The sequence below is a fragment of the Triticum urartu genome, chromosome 3, assembly GCF_003073215.2.
Source record: "Triticum urartu cultivar G1812 chromosome 3, Tu2.1, whole genome shotgun sequence".
Taxonomy (NCBI): domain Eukaryota; kingdom Viridiplantae; phylum Streptophyta; class Magnoliopsida; order Poales; family Poaceae; genus Triticum; species Triticum urartu.
In genome coordinates this window covers 704,241,968-704,248,857 of record NC_053024.1, presented here as the reverse complement: position 1 = coordinate 704,248,857, position 6,890 = coordinate 704,241,968, and the positions used below count along the sequence as shown (strand labels likewise).

At 49.8% G+C, this 6,890-nt stretch overlaps 1 pseudogene; it reads left to right on the top strand.

Moving 5' to 3' along the window:
* The first annotated feature begins 1,117 nt into the window (after positions 1-1,117).
* LOC125549692 lies at positions 1,118-1,256 on the top strand (annotated as a pseudogene).
* The last annotated feature ends 5,634 nt before the right edge of the window (positions 1,257-6,890 follow it).

The following is a 6,890-nucleotide window of genomic DNA, read 5'->3' as shown; positions in this document are numbered from 1 at the left end:
CATGCATGCGACCAACTCCACCAAATTAATCCTATTTGCTCATTTCATACTGGTACGTCTCCCCTATCATTAGCTCATAACAGCCCGTGTTTTTTGAGCTATTTTATGGTGGCGTGGTACTCCCTACCAAGCTACCGTAGTACCAATCACATTTACCCATGGGTAGTTTAGACAATTTAACTTTCCAATCTATGGATAACTGTCGCTGCACTGATCACATATCTGACGTAGCTGGTGCTTCCCCGACAAACGCACACCCATACCCAGTGGCTCCTTGACCTCGTATCTCGAGCCACCCCTGAAGTGTTGGTCAAGCGTGTTAAACAACCGAACGTATATTGTCGTGTACATCAAGTTAGGTAGTTTAGAATCTAATCTATCTTGTAGCGCAATCCTGTATCTGTTACGATCTGCCCAGATCGATCTCTGTACCTACCTTGTATTCTGGATATAAATAGATGACCAGGGCCGCATCAATTGATGTGTGCCAAAACCTAAAACCATTACGTTTTACATGGTATCAGACCATCCCCTTCCCATCTAGATGTCGACAATCCCCAGGCAAACCTCGTCCACCGCTGCAGCCGCCACCAGCTCCGCCCTCACGTCGCAAACTTCCGGTGTGCTCACCACCCAGTCTGCCGGCCTCATGGCTTCCGCCTCCCATGCCCCGCCATCCCTCACCGGCCTAGTCACTGTCAAACTCTCCCACGATACACATCTCCTCTGGAAGGCGCAAATCCTTCCGGCGCTGCGCGATGCCCACTAGATGGGTCTCGCTGATGGATCGGAGCCGGCCCCTGACAAGGTCATTGCCGGCGCTGATGGAGCTCCGCCGGAACCCAATCCGGCGTACATCTCGTGGGTGACACGGGATCAACACTGCCTCAGCTTCCTCCTCTCCACGCTCTCCATCCAGACCCTGCTGCAGGTTCTGTTTCTGCCGTCCTCTGCCGCGGTCTGGAGTGCCTTGGAGCGGACGTATGCGACCCGTTCCAGGGCGCACATCATGCAGCTTCGTCGATAGCTCGCCATGATCCAGAAGCGCGAGATGTCCATGGTGGACTACTTCACCAAGGTCAAGGGCATCACCGACGCCCTCGCCGCTGTTGGCAAGCAGCTCGATGAGGACGACATCGTCATCTACCTCCTCACCGGGCTCGACTCCAGCTATGACCCCCTGGTCACCTCGGTCACCACTCGGGTTGATGCGATCTCCCTCAACGACCTCTACTCCCACATGCTCGATTTTGAGATCCGTCATCAGCACCATGATCATGTTCCTCAGCTTCATGGCTCCAGCGGCCCCTCTGTGAACAACGTCAGCCGCAATTCTGGAGGTGGCAGCGGCGGAAACCGCAACCGCAACAGCGGCTCAGGTGGCAACCGCAACCGCGACGGCGGCGGGTCTGGTGGCTCCGGCGGCAATGGCCGCATGTGTGGATCGGCTGGACACAACCACAACTGTGGTGACCCGAACCACAACCATGGCAACTCCTGCAACTCAGGCGGCTCAGGTGGAGGTGGGCGCACAAATGGTAAGACTGATGTTTTTTGTCAGCTTTGCAAGCGCCATGGCCACGATGTGTTCGATTGCTATAGGCGCTTCGACCACTCCTTCGTTCGCAAAGACCGCTCCGCCAACATTGCCTCCACTGGTCAGGGGTTTGATCCCGCTTGGTACCTTGATTCAGGGGCCACAGATCACATTACAGGAGACTTGGACAAGCTCACCATGCATGAGCGGTACACCGGCAAAGATCAAGTCCATGCAGCTAATGGTATAGGTATGCCCATATCTCATGTTGGTTCATCCCTACTTCCTACGTCTCATAGACCATTGATTCTTCAAAATATTCTTCATGTACCTCAAGCCACACGCAGCCTGCTTTCCACTGATAAACTCTCCAATGATAACAATGTTTGTGTTGAAATTCACCCCACCTATTTTCTTGTCAAGGATTGGGCTTCGAGGAAGGTTCTTCTTCGAGGGGGCACTGATGGAGGCCTTTACCCCGTCACCGGTAGTTCTAGCAGGACAAGGCAGGCCTTCTCCGCCATCAAGCACACCCACACTCGGTGGCATCACCGTCTAGGCCACCCAGCTTCACCGCTGGTGACAAAAGCCCTTCATCGTCAACAATTAGAGTTTCTTCGTGAGTCCAATAAAAATAAAAACCCTGTTTGTGATGCTTGCCAACAGGGAAAGAGTCATCAGCTTCCGTTTCGTAGGTCGAATAGGTCATCCTCCAAGCTTCTTGAACTTGTGTTTTCAGATGTATGGGGGCTTGCGTGCACCTCTTTTGGTGGTTTTAAATACTATGTCAATTTCATCGATGATTTTAGTAAATTTTCATGGATCTATTGCCTTAAGTCTCGAGCTGATGTGTATCAAGTTTTTCTTCATTTCCAAGTCCATGTTGAACGTTTGCTTAATCAAAAAATTATTTGCATGCAAACGGATTGGGGGGGGGGGAGGGGGGGGGCAAACACGAGAAACTCAACTCCTTTTTTCGTCAACTCGGCATTGAACATCATGTTTCGTGCCCTCACACTCATCAACAAAACGGCTCCGCCGAGCGTAAACATCGCCATGTTGTAGATGTCGGCCTTACTCTTCTTGCTCATGCTTCTATGCCTTTTCGGTTTTGGGACGAGGCCTTTCTCACTGCGTGTTTTCTAATCAATCGACTCCCCTCGCGTACAATAAACAACACCACACCCCTTGAGCGATTGCTTGGTACAGCACCTGATTATAATTTTTTCCGCACTTTCGGTTGTGCGTGTTGGCCCTGTCTACGTCCCTACAATGAGCGTAAACTCCAATTTTGCTCCAAACGCTGCGTTTTTCTTGGCTACAGCATGATGCACTAAGGGTATTGGTGCCTCCATATCTCCACCGGCTGTGTCTATATATCGCGTGATGTTATCTTTGATGAAGAGTTTTTCCCTTTCTCAGCCGACACACCAAAGCAAACTCCTGATGAACTACTTGACAAAATCCTTGTGTTTTCTCCGGTCACAATGGGACGTACGGAACAGGCTGCGCCACATGATGAACCTGGTCATGACTTACCTAACCCCGGTTGGACTAATCCGGCTTCACAGCCGTTTTTGCCGTTATCGCATGTGCAGGTACAGCCCACCGCAGAAAATCCAGGATTCTTTGGCGCCTTGGATCACGGTGCTGATTTGTCTCGCACCGATCCCGGGGCGGATTCGCCTGCTCCCGCTCCTGATGCGCCTGCCTCCCTGACGCGCGCGGATCCCGGTACCGATCCGGTCTCCTCCACCGAAGCGCGTGCCCAGCGCGGCCCGCAGTCGCCAGCCCGCGCGCCATCTGGCGAGTCTTCACCGGCCACGCCCGAGTTGGTGGTGGGCTCTACCACGCCCCAGCCCGCGGCCTCCTCTACGCCCAACCATCATGGGCCTCGCGTCCCGCCCGTACAGGCTGGCGCTCCTCCGCCACCGATGCGCGCTCCAGAAGCTCGCACGCGTGCCCAGCACGGTCTGCACAAGCCGGTCGTGCGTACGGACGGTACGGTCGCATACGATCCGCGCAAACGCACTTTTTTGGCTGCTACTTCGTCTATCCACGAGCCAAAGAATGGCACGGCTGCCCTTGCTGATCCAGCGTGGGCTGCTGCAATGGAGGAGGAATATCAGGCGTTGCTACGGAACCGCACATGGCATCTTGTACCTCCCGCTCCCGGACGCAACTTAATTGATTGCAAGTGGGTGTTTCGGCTTAAACGTCATGCGGATGGCACCGTTGAGTGTTACAAGGCTCGTCTCGTTGCCAAGGGATTCAAGCAACGGTATCGTGTTGATTATGAGGATACATTCAGTCCTGTGGTTAAATCTGCCACCATTCGTTTGGTCTTGTCACTTGCAGTTTCTCGTGGCTGGGTTCTTCGACAACTCGATGTTTAGAACGCGTTTTTGCATGGCATTCTGGAAGAGGACGTGTTCATGCGACAACCTCCTAGTTATGTTGATTCACGCTTTCCGCATTATGTTTGCAAGTTGGACAAGGCACTATACGGATTGAAACAGTCTCCTCGCGCATGGTACTCCCGTCTCAGCTCCAGGCTTCAGGAATTAGGGTTTGTTCCTTCACGTGCTGATACATCACTTTTTGTGTATAATTCCGGTGGTGTGATCACCTTTATGCTGGTTTATGTGGATGACATCATTGTCACTAGTTCATCTCCATCGGCTGTCACTCGTTTGATCGCGGACCTACACACTGAGTTCCCTCTCAAGGATCTTGGTGATCTTCACTTCTTCTTGGGCATTGAAGTGCGGCGATCAGGGGAGGATCTTGTTCTATCTCAAGGCAAGTATGCAACCGATTTGCTTGCTAAAGCAGGAATGAGTCAGTGTAAACCAGTTACATCTCCTATGGCAGTCACAGATAAACTATCTCGTGAGGGTGGGTCTCCTCTTTCTGCCGATGACATCACTAAGTATCGCAGCATGGTTGGAGCTTTGCAGTACCTCACCTTGACACGCCCTGACATCTCGTTTGCGGTTAACAAGGTCTGTCAGTTTTTACATGAGCCCACAGATGAGCATTGGACAGCAGTTAAGAGGATTCTTCGATATGTACGACATTCTGTACACACAGGTCTTCGTATACGCAAGTCCACCTCTTCCTTAGTCAGTGCATTCTCAGATGCTGACTGGGCTGGCTCCTCTGATGACAGAAGGTCCACTAGTGGCTTTGCATTGTTCTATGGGAGTAATCTTATATCATGGAGTTCACGCAAACAAGCCACGGTGGCAAGATTGAGTACAGAAGCAGAATACAAGGCATTGGCAAACGCTACAGTAGAAATTATCTGACTACAGTCCTTGCTCGGTGAATTAGGGATCTACCAGGCACGTGCACCGGTTCTTTGGTGTGACAATCTTGGAGCCACGTATCTCTCTGCTAATCCAGTGTTTCATGCACGGACAAAGCACATTGAGGTTGATTTTCATTTTGTCAGAGAACGTGCAAGGCTCTGGAGATACGTTTCATTCCTACGCAAGACCAGCTAGCAGATGGCCTAACTAAACCTGTTGGTGTACAACAGCTTCGGTTCTTTAGACACAATCTCAACCTCTCCGGTTGTGATTGAGAGGGAGTGTTAAACAACCGAACGTATATTGTCGTGTACATCAAGTTAGGTAGTTTCGAATATAATCTATCTTGTAGCGCAATCCTGTATCTGTTACGATCTGCCCAGATCGATCTCTGTACCTACCTTGTATTCTGGATATACATAGATGACCAGGGCCGCATCAATTGATGTGTGCCAAAACCTAAAACCATTACGTTTTACAAAGCGCAACAAGCATCCGACTATTAATCGTGTTTCTGTGATTTCCAATTTTTAATAGAATTGAGACGTTGCCCTATTGCTAAAGATTTTTATTTACTTTTTTGCATCCAGTGGGAGTATTGCAAGGTCCTGATCAATTTTTACATTTATCTTGATAGACAAACATTGCTAGAAGATCTTAATAACCTTGCCGGACTTGACTATTTTTTGCCATTGATAGTTGTAGACTTGGAGGCTCGTCACCGGCCACCTCGAGTGGCCCTGAGGCAACACAGTAGTGCGATGATGGCGTGCTGCGTCAATGCTTTGAGCATTTGAGAACGTCCACGGCCGTCGTGCAGAAGTCCCCTACATCTTAGACCAGGGATCCGAAGTCACGAATCACAAATTGACGAGCTCACCGTCGACTCACGGTCTGCATAGAAGACCAATAATAAAGGATTGATTGTTAAGCAATTATGCTTTTTCGCCCTTCAAGTCATGGTAATCCATGGTAATAGGTGGTGCTACTCCCTGCTGGTGCTTTGTGTGCAAATAAATCATATCCGTCGCATCTAACGAATTGAACATTCCTTAATGATCTTTTTTGAATCAACGTTCCTTAACGATTTAAGGATACCGTAAAATAGCTTTGTCAGTTTGGGTGTTAAACTATGTGGGTCAAGAGAGCAAACATGATTGGGCGGAGTGGTTGAGACACAGTCTAGCTACAAGCAACAGTTGGATAGAACAAACGGTTTATAACAATGGATCGTGCTGAGATTGTTGAGATAGTATCCTCTGAGCCTAAAACAAAGAGCGTACACTCCTAACATACATACTCCCTCCGTTCCATAACCTTTGTCATGGTTTTAGTTCAAGAATTATGGAATAGAGAGAGTATCTTTTTCTACATATATGCCGCATGACTCATGTGCTTCAATGAACTCTGGTGAAATCATAATTTTTTTTTGAAAAGGAGCATTACCTCTGATCTTTGCATCGACCGATGCACACAGTCATCTTTACTGCATTATTTAACAAGGCCTTACAAAATAATTACATATATCAACCCAAAGATACCTTCCTGGCAAAAACGGTCATCCTACCTACAAGATAGATGATGTGCCCTGACCTCGCGCCATGCATAGCAAGAAATACGGTGGCCTCACCAAGTCGCCTGCCGGCTAGCCCGGAGCACCAACTTATCTAGCAGACCCTCAACATGGACCACATGTGCATGCTGTAGAATCGTCGCCGCCTTCTTCTGCAGTCCCATCCTAAGGAGCAATCAATGCACTGATCTTGCTAGACCCTTCCGCCCTAGACGCCGGACAGTGTCAGCCTCCTGCACGCGCCCACATCAAGCAGTATTCAGCGTCCAAAACCCAGAAGCACCTTGCCGCCAAGAATAGCATTTTTCGATACTGTAGATGGCACACCACTCCACCTTGGTCACCCCACAAGAAGCATAAGGAGACCTGCATCCAACCACCAAGCCAAACACGTGTCCTTCCATACAGTGTGTAACCCCAAAGATGATGCCCTCATGGGTGGTGATGAGGCAGGAACATCGTCATC